Raw genomic sequence first — 15,040 nt, 5'->3', positions numbered from 1 at the left:
AGTGGTGTGCGGAATGTATTAGTGTCGATATATGTTGGAGTTTGGTGCGCATTTGAAAAATATCGTGTCGATGGTCACACAAACACAAATACACACACACACACAATACTAAATGGAAATGTTGAAATGCAAAAGATCTATGACGATACTTTGGACATAAGCTAAGTTATTGCTCGCTTAGTTGGGTAATAAATGATTACGATTCGCATTAGAATAGAGCCATACATCGACATCATGTAACATCGAGAAAAAAAGAATTGAACTCTCTGCATATAAACGTTTATGTACCTATCCATTAAATTCGTTAAAAGTGGAGTGGCACAACGGTTCGCAGATTTGGCCAAAACATAAACATTTTGTGAACGAATCTTTGAAAAAAAAATATGTTTTCAAAATGTTTGGTGTTTCAAAAACTTTGACTTTTACCGAATTCTCTGGTTCGAATTCTATCGTTGTTGTTTAACATTTACATTGAATAACATTTCCTTTTGGGCTGCTTGGGTCAAAATGATTTGCTGGCCTGTTTGTAATTCAATGTTTCTGTTTCTCAATTGTTTCCTTTATGAAAGCGATTTTATCTACTTAGCCTTCACATTCATACCGTTTGAAATAAAAGCTTAACGCAAATAGGTAGAGCACAACCGCAAAGTCGTTCAGACGGTAATTTTCAACTCGTGTGACAATATGGTTAAAAGACGAAACAAACTTAAAATAGAAAATGACAAAATAATGCGGAAAATATGTAGAAGACGAAGAAACAAATCAGGAAGCCGAGCGTAAAAAACTGAAAATCAGAAGCTTGTTCGTGAGCGCTCACACACACACACACAAACACATACGTACGCTCAATGAAAGACGGCACATAACGTTGCAACCAGCGACACAGCAAACAGCCGGAGAACAGATTCGCAACACCAGAAAAGTGTAAATAGCACTTCGGGAGAGCAAAATGCAAGAGAAATTCTTCTTTGTGCTCAAGAGTGTTACAATCACACAGTGTTGAGCAGAGTCACATTTAAACAAAAAAAAAAATACATAAAAAATAGAAAAATGAGGGAGCGAGGACGAAGAATCTAGCTAGCCATACTTTGCAAAAGACTAATACTGAAGTGTTCTTATTTCAACTGGGTTGGTGTTGTTGTCGTTGTTGTTGCGCTCCTAATGGTTTCACTTGATTTTCCCATTGGCGTACATTTTCCATCTAAATTGAGGATTGAATACGGAGCGAGACCGAACGAAGTACAAAAAGGCCATATGCCATGTGATATGTTGTAAAGCGACGAAAAGTAAAAGAGGTAAGCGCATAAACAAGCACCAACTGAGTAACATGAGATATAAAAGCCAACAAAGAAAAATAAAAACACATACAAACCAAACGCGCAAAATAAATATGGGGAACAGAGTGGCAACCATACATAAATGGAATATCTTGTACAATAAATTTAACACATTGAATTTTATGAAAACTTCAACGATTACATTCATTGTTTGAACATTCGAATTCACTTCATGCCATTTGTTGTCCTTTTTTTGGGGGAAATCGATCCTGCCAACTGAATAAACGCGTTGTTTCCATATATATACATCGCTGATTTACATATACATAGATTTATCTGACCATCTCTCATTGGTAGCACGACGAAGTGAGCAGACTAACACTGAAGCGGAGCCAACTTATGAATTTAATTTATTAAAATCGAATGTGATGGAAACAAAACGTGCTTTGTTACGTGATTATTGAGAAATATCTGAATTACATGTGTGTTAAGACACTCACTAAATTATTAACCGACAAACTTGTAACTGAGCTTGAGTTCATGCACTATAAGATGATCTCTGAACATGTCAAGCTTTCAAATAAATATTTTGATGTGAAAATATTTCAATGTACTCTATTTTTTGCTCCCCATTTGCAATTAAATTAACAATTCGTCATATTTTTACATTCAAAATGAGACGACATAAACAGTATAGCAGTTGAAACTTACACACTACGATATTTTTATGCGCATTTTTCACTTGATATGTAATAAAAAAAAAACGGCAGTGGCAAAAGAAAAACGTACGGAGAAAAATGTCGCTCATTTGCAGAGTTGAATAGAAAATTATTTATCTGAAGCAGTAAGTAAGGGAAAGTGCAAGCGAAATGGAAAGAGAGAGAGAGAGCGAGGGGGACGGTGCACACACGACGATGACGGGCGCCAATGATGATGATGATGTTTAAGATGATAATGCTATACAATGGAAATGACAAATGGTGAAAACGCGCCAAACACACTGAATCTAATGTGTGGCCTGAAATAACTCTCGACTAAAATGTAGGATGCTCTGTGTGTTTGTAAGTCTTGTTCACGTAGTCTGTACACTCACATCCAACTTGGCTTCGGGTTTTCTTTTTCTGTGCAAACGAGTGCGCGCAAGATTCGACAGAGGAAATCTAAAGAAATAGGAGAAGCATATAAACAAGCGCTCGCAAATGCATAATAAAAAAAAACTATAATTGAAGTGAATGTAAAAGCGCCGGGCGCTATTATAAAGACAAAGCACAGTGAAAAGCTCACGAGAACAAAAGGAGGGAAAAATTTATTTTGAATGAGAAAAAAAAACGGCAACGACAGAATAAAAGCAAAATATGAAAAAGAAAAACAAAAACAACACAGAATGAAAATAAAATCGAAGTGTTATTACGTACACTTGCAGGGAAACGGTAGAGCTGGGTAATACAGCATAGAAACATGCAACAGAATGCTAACAGTTCGCTTTTGAAAATTATTTATGATATTTGCTCAAGCAAACATTTTCAAACCGTCATACTTCATTGTGTATCTCCATTCTCCACCTCGAATTTTCCATTTCGGTTCATAACACGCGCTAGCAAAACTTTTCGCTTTTTCCGCATTTCATCGTGTATGACTCTTTGTTTTGCTTGTTTGCCAGGCATAACTTTTGCTTTTGAAGCGTTCGTTTCATCGTGCTCACGTTAACCAAAAAGTTTTTTTCTCCCTTGTTTAGACATGTAGAGAAAAGTCATTTCTGGATTCACATCCAAGCATATACGGCTAGCAAGCATGCATACACATGGAGGACGAACACAAAGAAAGAAACACACACACACTGATCTGACACATTGAAAAATTTCTTGCTTCATGATAATCCACTCGAAACTTGGGCTTGTTTCGCATCAAAAATGCTAGCACAAAGATTGCCTTTACCATATTTTGTTGGTTCGGTTGTTTGCATCGCTCACTTTCTAATTCGATTTATATACAACCAATATATTAGCTTGCAATATCCCAAAATGGATACATTCAAAGATTACGGTAGTGATTTAGCGTCTATTTCGATTTACTCACTTTCATGTGATGGCAAACAGTTGGACGATGCAAAGTTTTTTTTCAAACTTTTTTTTTCGAACTGACATGCACAACTATAATAAGTGGAAAATAACAACTTTACTAAAATGTTTTGGCACTAATCGGCCGTTTTAGATTTCGGTAAATGAAATACACTTAAACTTCTGCAACTCATCAACTTCTATTAAGACAAGACAATGATAAATATAGAGGTTTTTTTGTATCGTTGATTATTTTAAATTTCATTTAATTGAAACTGTTCAAACTATGTGAAGAGGTGAAATATATGTAGGTAGAGGAGAAAATGTCAGATGGAAATATTTGCATGTGTAGCATAATATGGAGTCGTATAATGTGCATCGAAACTTGCGAACTTTTCAATGCTGAAGTTGGTGTTTGGTGTGGGATATAGTATCCATGCTGTAGGTTGAAATTCGTGGGAGTTTTATATGCTACGTGCGTTTGCATGTTTTTCCGTCGTCCTTCGTGTTTTTTCCTCCGTCGTTTATACGATGGCAAAATGCGATCGTGAAAACTATGTGTACAACTGAACTTAAACCAATGAATGCGGAAAGGTCATGTAAACATCAAAAGTGCTCTTATCATTTTCTCGAATCATACGCGTATTTTATGCAATTTTTGACTTTCTACATAAAATTATGGGTGAAATTGGTGACAGTTTGAATGAATTGAAGTTTTTTTTCTGTTGCACACAATGCAGAAACAACACTTGAAATATGCTGTCTAGATAACAAGTCAAGTTCTCGAAAGAGAGAGAGAGAGAGAGAGAGAGTAAGACCTGGATTAGATCTAATGTTACTGATGATAAATATGCACAAAATCCATTCCACATTATTTGGAATGTGTATTGCATTCATGCGTTATGAACTATAGGGATAGATTGTCATTAAATTTGAAAGCTGTATATCGTTCACGAGTACAAGCCACATGTTCGCTTCATCGTAGATAAGGGAAAATTGTATCTATTATACATTTTCACAAAATGCACGGCATACACACAATCCATTTATATATTAATTGTTTGTTCATCCTGTGCTCAGCATTTCCATTTCACCGTGAATTACCTTTTGAGCAGCAAGTAAGTTAAGTACATCCACAAACTACAAATGGCCAAGTTGAATGTATGAGTGTTATTATAATAATGCTCAGTTGACACACTGCGACCCAATGAAATTCAGTCGCCCAACGAACTGGCTATGGCAATCAACTATACACAGTATTGCATACAAACTGTATTGTGGTCGATGTGTCTGTTATCAGCTTGCTAGTTCTGAACCGTTGCGAAATCACTTCACTTAAATTATTCGCCATAAAGTACTTTTCAGCTTGCTTATCGCATCGAATCAATATTTTTATCCCTTTGATTATTATACGTACGCACGGCAAAGCGGGAATCCTCACTATTGCAACATGCTTGACGGTGAAATATCAGTTTTTATTATATTTTAGTGCCTTTTAAAAAGTAGTTTCGCACATGTAGGTGCGCTTTTTTGTGTTCAATGCAATGTTTCCCTCTCATTTTGGATTATACCGTGTAGCAGATTGTGCGCTTCTGCAAGTAATTAAGGAAAAACAAGGAAATAACAGGAGTACGCAAGAGTAACAGAGTACTTGGAAAATAAAATGTTTCATGACAACACGGAGGGGCACGTGGTGCCCATCTCGATAATAATAATTCGAGCAAAAGGTTTGGAATATAAAGTAATGAAAGTTCTTCGTGCATGAAAATACATCAATAATAATAAGAAGTCGGTTTCATAGAAATATGTGTGCGGGGAAAAGACGAAGCCGCCGCCATCGTCTTCTTCGTCATTAGAGCGGTAATGCTGTGTATATCGCAATAACAATAACGGTATAAGAAGAAATAATTTGTACGGTTTCCGTTCGCTGAGAGAATGTGTTATGTGTATGAAATATGTGTGAAACGATTAATAGCATTGGAACGGGTATCCATCATCCAGCTGCACAGCGAAGCAAGATAACATTTTTTTTATTCGAAAATAGAATGTACGAGAGAGAGAGAGAACATGAATCCAGAAATTGTTATATAACATTCATGGAGCGCACATTGCATTTGCATCCAATTTGAAATTCAGTGTTTGCACATGTACATGCACACATAATCACGATGTGCACCAACAAAACCGGCAACCAAACATAACATTCTATACCGGTCATATTCGTCGCTGTGTGAAAGTGTTTGTGTACGTGAGTTTTTTGTCTATCCACAAATTTCATGTTTCCTCATCGCTTTTTTTAGGTGCATTGAAAATCGAGAAAAATGGCTTTAGTTAGCTTCTGGTGCACATCAACATGATTATGTATTTATACGTATGGGAATGATTCGCATTGTGCACTTATGATTAAGTTTCATATGTTTAACATGCAACAAAGAAGAAGAAGAAAAAATACGCTTTCGCTGCTTTATTTTTCCCCTTAAGCACCAAAGTTTATTGCACATCGAGCCATAAAAATTTATATTTTAGAGATAGAGAGAGAGAGAGAAGAAAGAAAAAAAATGTATAGAAAAGATCACATCAAGAACTGCATACAAATTGATTTTTTGCCTTGTTATTCTCTCTCTATGCATGCGTTCAACGTTCACCGCTGTTTTTTTTTTTTTTTTGCTTTCTTTTGCTCAAATCATTTTTTTGCTTTGCCGTGCACACAACAGCAAAAGCAGAAGCCAAATCGATTACCATTCTAGTGTTCATGCAACTTTACAATAAACCATATGATTATTACGATTTTACCATGCATAAAATCTATTGATCAGATTTGTTGCACAAAAACCTCATCGTATATGCACTGATTTTGAATTTATTCCACATCGATTTCCAATAAGATATATTTCAATTGATCAATATTTATGTGTAACGTTTAATATCAATGTGAATAATGGATTTTAATTTTAATTCCTTGAAATAAGAACATTTGCTTATGAAAAGAGAATAGAGATTCCAAAAAAAAATTGCCTCGTTGCCATTCAAAGTCTCCTCACAAAAATATAATATTTTTATGATTCGTGTGCGTGGAATAGTTTGAATAAAATATTGATCCGCTTGATAGCAATAGCTGAAAACTTTGAATCTTTTCTATAAATTATTTCTTTTCTGTCGAATCAGTGTTAAATAAAAGTAATAAGTAACAAAAAAATGATGATGGAGAAGAAGTAGAAAAAAAGAGAACTTGTTCGCCCAGATTTTCTTCCAGTGGCATTGACTGAGAATAGCGAATTAGCATCTGTCTCGTGAAAAAAACCATTTAAAAGTTTAAAAACCGTTCTGTGCAAGACACAGAAATTTGAATTCCGTCGACGAAGGTTGTTTATAGCTGAATCGTTGTGTATACGAAACCCATCGCATTTGACTTTTACTTAGTGCTGATGTCAAAACGTTTGAAATGGGGGAACAGCAAGAAAGAGAGTGAGAGAGTAAAATATACGATCCGAATAACATGGTTGCAATCATTGGAGCCAACATAACGAAGCACACACACACTGAACACGAGAAAAATCTATGCGATGTGAAAAGCGATGGCGCACCATATTCCAGCGCTTGCTTTTTTGCTCGTCGCTTTTCTTCTCTATCATTGCTGTTCTCTGCACATAAAATCTCCTTTTTCAATACACCACTAGAAATACTTTTATAGATTCGGCTTTGAGTGTAAATGTGTTTAAAAAAATTCGCCATGCCATCATCACATTCATCGAGACCAAAAACACAAGCTTTTCACTCTCAGTCACAGTGATGGGCGACTAAATGGCAAGAAATGCAGAGAGAGAACAACAAAAAAAAATACAGTGTTACATTCCGAGCACTTTTGGTTGGGATTTTTCGGTTGTTCTTATTCTGAGCACGGAATATATACAAAGAACGATGACAACTGTCACATGCACACATACCATCCTTGCCGTATTTTGTGCAACATAATGGAAATTATTATTTCCCGGCGAAAACGCAAACCGAAAAAAAAACACCATCCACACAAAGCATCCAAACCATCGACAAAAGATGAGAAATAATAATTAGAGAAACTCTTGAATCGTGATAGAGAGAAAAAAATGCGAAAGTAAACAAACACCCTCAGTTGATATGCGACAGAGAAAACGGTTGCGAGACAGCTTTGAATTTTGTCAGCCGGTGTAACAAAGACCACAAAAAAGAAAGAGACAGACACAATTTAACTTTATACAGTTAACATTTTCTATCGGTGCTTACTTGCCATGAAACAGTTATCTATATGCATTGCATGACACACTGTTGCTACTGTTCAACATTTTTCTTTTGTAATGCACACTTTGGCTGAGCTGCATGAGAGGCGACGAACGGATGGAGTTGCAAATCGGGGGAAACTTCATCATTTGTACTTCTATTAGCGTAATTACTAATTATATTCATTTTGACTGGGAAGTTTGCACACCATGGTGAAAATACAATGGTGCATGAGGAACACGTACTCGACTCTCAGTTCGAATATGCAAAATGCAAAATAAAAAACGGAATTTTAATGTCGATCCTTTTTTTGTTTCACTCTTGGACCAACGCAAATGTGGCAAACACAAAAGGTGCTTGATAAAACCTGTTACAAAAACTTGTGTTACACACAGTAGTTCAGTAATTCTAATTTGTTAACTATTTGTGTGCTAACGATGAAAACTGCAATAGACGATATTACAATTATAATTTGACACGATGAATGAAGTGCAAGTGAATGAGTTTGAAATTTACTCATCCATTTGAATGGGCTTACTATTTTCACGTTATTAAATAAATGAATAGTGTTGATTGTAAGTCCATTGATTTTATGTTATTAATGAGCTAATATGGCATATTTATTGGCGCTAACATGTCAAGTGTCGAACTACAAAAAATTATATACATCAATAATATTATCTATATAATTTATGACATAATTAAAGTTTTATGCTGAACTGATTTGAATGAGTGTTGAATAAATAAAACCCATTTCCAAATAAAAAAATAATGATATTCAAAAGAAATTGATCGTCCGACAATGGGATTGCTTGCGATTGGAAAAGTGGCACAAAAAGCTGTGTTTAATCGATAAACATGTATGAATAAAGGGAAGTTTTGAATAAAAAATATATATATTTTTCTAAATAAATAATAGGTCTATTGAAAAGCGTTGAGCGTATATGAGTGAAGCGCAATTGATATTCGGTATGGTTTGCGAATGGATCGCTGCAATTATTAAAATCGATGAGGTGTAACATAGACTTGTTATTGTAGTTGGATGTGTACACAATGAACATCACAACAAACAAGAAAAATACCTTAGTCACCCTGGCTAGCACACCATTTCACAGCACCAAATGGATAAGTGTGGGGACGACAATTTTGTTTAACTTAAGCATTAACAATTTATTACCGAGCGAGAAGTAAATTGAAGCTACGTTTACGTATGAAAGCAATGCCAACCATACAGTATCAAGACCATAGAAGGATGACAATATTTTATTTCCGTCGAACGAACATCGCCGGAAAATTATACAACGAACACACATCTATTTGGTTTTGCCGTCGCTTTCATTTTACGACGATAGCAATGGAAATGAATGGTTACACTGGCACCGGCACCGTACTACATCTAATTATGTGTATCTTCGACGATATGGAGAATGGGGAGAGCGGGTGCTGAGATCCAAGCAAGCGAACATTTTCGGTATAATGGGGCCAACGCAAGAAAAAACGGTTCATACAATAAACGTCGACACACCAACGATTCTGATTGAACGAAGGGTAATTCAAAGAACAAAAAATTCTATTGCTTTATGAGATGTATACTATACTGCATATATATATAAGATAGACAGACATCGACCTAACGGGCAAATGAATGAGTGAACCAGCAAAAGCGAACGAAAAGTGAAAATGCTGAATAGCACGATACGAATGTCGACGCTTTTGGAGAGAAAGAAATTCTGTAAACGAGTCATACAGCAGACTGAGCGATTCGAAAGCGAAGTGCAAACAACATTTATCCAAAATTAAATATGTATGTAGACTTTGTGAGAGGATATACATACTAACCAATAGCAATGGTAATGTGACGATGATACGGTTGCAAGAACAAAATCGCTCTGAATAAAATATTTGATATTCGCATGATATCGTATTAAAAATATGCTCTATCTTAGCTCTGACGACGACGACGACGGCGGCGGCGACGGCGACGAGTATGGATGAAAAGCAATGACGCTTTTGCGAAATCATTAAACACAAGCAAAAGGTTCTTCTTTCAATTATATTAATTCATTATAACCTGCTGCGCTTGAATCTGATGGAATGAACGACGCAATATGGCATGAAAATCCATCAGTTTTCCGTTTCGTTTTTCATCATTCATGCGAGAAGACACGGAACAAAAAAAATAAGCCCTCACATATTTGATACTCGACCATTTCGAAATGAATGAAATTGTTGAGAAAATCCAATGCTATCCAGTATATTGATTTCATGCTTTGAAATCAAATTCCACATGTAAATGGTCCCAAGGAATCGGAATGGCAATAAGATTGTTGCATCAATGCGCTTTATGTGTACTTTGGGCCAATAAATGAAGCACACAAACTTATACTCACCTCAAAGCTTCTGTATCGTATTTAATTTTGTATCTCTTTGGCATTTCAAAGAAGAAGAAAAACACGTTCAAACGATTTTCACATGTATTTCAACATGCATCGAATTATTGAAAACAGTTGAGCATCAATCAATGCTCATTTTTTTCGTGTACCCGTAAAATAAATTTATGTTGTCGCAAAAATATCAAGTGGTTCATGTTTTTCTCTTTTTCTCTCTCACTCTCGGTTTTCTAAACGAATCGTTATGGAAAAACGATGAAAAACTCGACATAATCAAATTTCTCCATATGAATATCGGAAAATTTATTGGCAAATGATCGCATAACAACAGCAGAAAGAAAATATCGACAAGAAATTGAAGAGTCATTTGCGAGCGTAAAGTAGCGACAGACATACAAACATGAAATGGCAACGTATTTGTACAGCAACAACAACAATTACTTTGGAACGTTTTTCTGCACGGCATTGGATTTTGGTTATTTGGTCATGCGTTTGGTGTGTGTGTGTGTATATAGCATGTGCCTTTATGTACGATGAGTATTAAACATACGAAATATATTTCGTAAGCATGCTTGTCTAGACAGAATAAAAAACCGTTCACAGCAAAACTCGAGTTCAACATTGACGACCGAAATTTTTTTTTCCATCCAACGATTTATGAAACGTGAACACACTCGAATCTACAGTGAAGTAGACAATGGTAACGAAACAATGTCACTGAAAATGTAAATTTCAGATTCGTATCAAATGAAAAACGCAATATTTACATATCATGAAATCATTTGTTAAACTCTCTTATTTCTTGCTTTCGATTTTCACCACTGTTTATTATAATATTCGAATAAATTCCATCAACCAAATCGCGAATATATTCAAAAGTGTCATTTTCAGATTGTATAATTCCATAAATTCGGGTTGGTAAATGTTTTGCTTAGTGCAAATGACGTTTTCATAAAATATTCTAATTTTATAGAGAAAAAAAACCCAAAAGTTTTTGCATGAACTACGTTCATTTCGTCAAAAATTTACAGCAAATTGAAATATGGTTTTTCCCCATCCGAACGACGACCATATTCAGTCGCATGAAACTCGACGATACCTCTTATCTAGAGCTAGCTGTTGTATATAAAATTACATAAGGTGTTGAAAATAAGTTACAATGACTTTTGATCCACTCAAAGCGATTACTGTTCTCTGCTGAATATTATGTTCAATCTTTTCGATGACAATAATATCAAGATTTTCGGGAGAAAAAAGAATACAGTTACAAGAAATGTCGATTTAATCAAAGAATCATGTATTTGAGTACTGTGAATGAGTGGGTTGATTGATTTCCCCGAATCAATACCATTCCGCATGTGAAATCGAATGAAAATAAAAACATGTTTTCGGGGACTTGTCAATTCATTTAAACGATTGATTGACATCAACGTGCGCGGCAATGGAATGAAGAAAAACATTGTCATTAGTTTCATTTACCAATAATTCAAAAAAGGTAAAATCAATAACACACACACATTTCATGAGCCAGCATTTCAATTTGCATGTTTTTGTAAGTCACATACGCGCACGTGTTTCTAAATCATTTAAACGATCAAATAAAGTAAAAGAGAAAGGAAAAAAACGACATAAATGCTATCGATAATAAATTATTGTTATGCATTAACGGGTAATAGTATTAATTACATACTATTAATCCAACTACAATATAATTATGCGCGGTGACATAAAAGTCGAAAGGGAGAAAATTTGTTCTGGGGAGAAAAATCGAAAATTTAGTTTAAAAAATTGAATTTTTGTTTCGATTTTGTATAGTTCCAATCCTATTCGTATAATTCACATGTCTGAGTTGTTAGTTTTCCCACTCAAATAAAATATCCGAAAAAAATCTAAATGGGAAAAAAGCCTGTCAGACCAAATAGAAAATATTATCAACAGCCGAAGCTGACAGCAGAAGAGCAGCGTTTGCTGCTAGATAACATATTCAAATAGAAACAAGGAAATACCATTTTTCTATTATCGTTAAACTCTCTTGTGGTCTGCACACAAGCATAAAACCCGTTTTGTTTTTTTTATGCTTTTATACATACCCATCCTTTTGTACGGATGAAACAAAAAAAAACTTACCGTTTCATTTCAATGCTTTTTTTCGTGGTACTGTCTGTGGGGTGAGTTTCCGGATTTCATTTTGTCGTGGTTGCTTTTTTTTCGTCTTGCTTTGCCTACGATTTTCATGCATAGAAGAAAAAAAAACATTCCATATGCGGTATTCTTTATGATTCAATCCATTTTCTACGTGGTCGTAGCGCGCATATATCATTGAAGAGTGGAAAGTGGCAAACACAAGCACAATCCCGTGTAGATTAAAGTTTAGCAACGAATAAATTGATGTGGAAAAAGTGGGTTAAATATAAGCTGTGAGCATATTACACACAACAACAACAAATAAGTCAACATAAACAGTAGGACACAGAACAAAGTTATTGTGGTAAAACATTGCTGACTTTTGCGTATCGCATGCACTGTTATTTTCACATTTTTTGGAAGCTTTTGTTTTGCTCACACTCTTTCGCTCCTATACGCACACACGCGCGCACAGCAAAGAGCAGCAAAAACAGTTCGGCTTTTTATGTCCATTGAGAGAATGAAAGCATTTTTTTTTCATTTCACGTGCAACTGTAATGCACTCGGGCCAAATAAAGTTTACACGGGCTTATCAATAAGTTTTCGTGCGCGCAATGGCTTTGTTAGACTCAACCACTTGATATTTGCTTTTGAAAATGTGCGAGCGCTTTGTTTTACTTTAAGTGCAACTGAATTGGTGAATTGAACATTATTTGTTTGCTCGAGGGAAATTGCAGTGGTTAGAAACATAAAACACCGTTCATTTTATTCATTTGATTGTAGTTTGTACATCATCGTTTAATTTTATTTTATTTTATTGTTATTAGAGCAAGAGATTCCAGTGCTTGGCGCTACAATGGTTCCAGCAATAAGTCGACAGGCAAAATGGTTGGGAAAATATTTTAATCCGAACAATGAAAAATGGCAGAGGTGCGTGACCTGTCAAATAAAGTCAAACATTTGTAACGCGACAAATAATGCTAATAAACGACCTGCACGGCAGCAATACGAAAGAAGAAGACAACACAATTGCTGAGTCAATACACGGTCCGCTCAAAATATAAAACACATACAATAAAATGTGTCCAATGAGTGCCGATTGAACCACAAAAAAGAAGAAAAGAACGTACAGAGAGAGAGAGAACACAGGGCAGACATTCAAAAGACATTGGCAGGTAAATTTCAATTCAATGGATGCGCTCGTACCAAGAGCACAACGGCTTCGGACGCTTCGCTTTACATGCGTGTATGTGTCGAAATTCCGACGCGCAAGAAACAACATGGTACAAAGCCGCCGAAGATAGAGAGAAAAAAATCAATCGACTTGAAATGTGTTTATCCATTTATGCCAACTGAATGAACATGGAATTCGTTCGATATATTTCCACCTCTGTACGCGATCCAAAGGCACACACTCACACCCATACTCCCAGCCAACCATTTGTATTGGTGTGCATTTTTTCTGTTGTTCTCATTGTATTCGGTTTTTTCTGTTACCTTCGCGTGTATCGTTTCAAAAAAAAAAATTGTATATCGTTCAATGCCATTGTCTTTTCGATCATAATTTCCCGTAATCTCGTTCAAGAGTCTCTTCATACCATTCGTACATTTGGGTTAGATTACGTTTTTTTCCCTGTTCGGTGACTGCTCCTCACAGACCGTCGCTTCGTCTCAATGCTTGATACAGCGAAAAATTGTAAGCGTGCACGTTACATCGGCTAAGAGATGTTCGACGATAGATTTTGATATTCGAAATGTATCGATTTGGATTGTGATGGTGGTGTTCTGATGTTGAATGCATTGCCATAATGAATGGAAACAAAGAGCGTAAAGTGGTCGCTTCATCGGCTGGTCGTTATATACGATTTTGTGCACGCAAACATAAATTCCATCGTGTGATTTGATTTTGTGCATTTTTACCATCGTTCGGCTATATTGTGCTAGTCTCTTGTGAGCATTGCTTTTGCGACCAGACAAGCCACATCGAGCAGAGACACAAATTCAAATGACCGAGAAGAGAGAACAAGCAAAGGAAAGAAAGAAAACGACAGAGAGCGACGGAGAGAAATCGACAACGAAGCGACATCAAATCTATTGTTGTTATTTCTGCCGCTAAATCCAAAACCATGAAATTGAAATTGATGAAACAGTTGTTCTTTTAGCTGGTTCGTCTCGTTCGCTCTTACGGTATGCAAAAGGTATTCATTCGCTATCCATTTTGCTGTATATTTTCTCTCAATTTCGCTCTGTGTGTACAAAGTACAATGTACACTTTATTACACAGTTCTTCATTTATGTTTTTCGTCATATTTTATTGCCATTATTATTGTTGATTATCATTTTATTCTCTCGATTTCAACATCGAATTTTCTTCGTTTGCTGCCGCATTTCTATCGTTGGCTGTGCCATTTCAGATGTCAGTCGTCTATCTACAAATCGCTATAGCTCGTTCTGTGCTACGAATGTAAATGTATACGCTTGGATGAGATTTTGCGCTGAGATCGGCTCTTTTCTCTTCACTCCAACACGTTGGTTGCGACGATGTACTCGAAAATATTATTAGATGGTATACTTGTATCATATGGAATGGCTTAAAGTTATTTGTTTGTGCGCGCCACTCTTTGTATCATTAAAACAGCAATTTTATTGCTTGTGTTTGCACGGTTTTTTCCTCTCTTTCTCTCCCTCTTTCTGTTAAATTTCATTGGCATAGCTACAAAAAAGATTACTCTGCAGCAAAATGTTCACTAGGTAACGCATTTGCCTCACATAGTAAATCGCTAACGGAAAACGCAAGCCATTTTTCTAATCTCATTTAAATTAAAGACTTGCATTGGAATCGCAAGAGCTTGGACTTTGAAATCAGACTAGGAATCGTACACACAACATGAAGAATTGTGTGTGTACATTTGCTTTGAGAAAAGAATTATTATTATTA

This window comes from Contarinia nasturtii, unplaced genomic scaffold, assembly GCF_009176525.2.
Source record: "Contarinia nasturtii isolate CC-2019 unplaced genomic scaffold, AAFC_CNas_1.1 Cnas_scaffold_4311, whole genome shotgun sequence".
NCBI classification, from domain to species: domain Eukaryota; kingdom Metazoa; phylum Arthropoda; class Insecta; order Diptera; family Cecidomyiidae; genus Contarinia; species Contarinia nasturtii.
The sequence above is the reverse complement of the archived record's forward strand: the minus strand, read 5'-3'. Positions refer to the sequence as shown.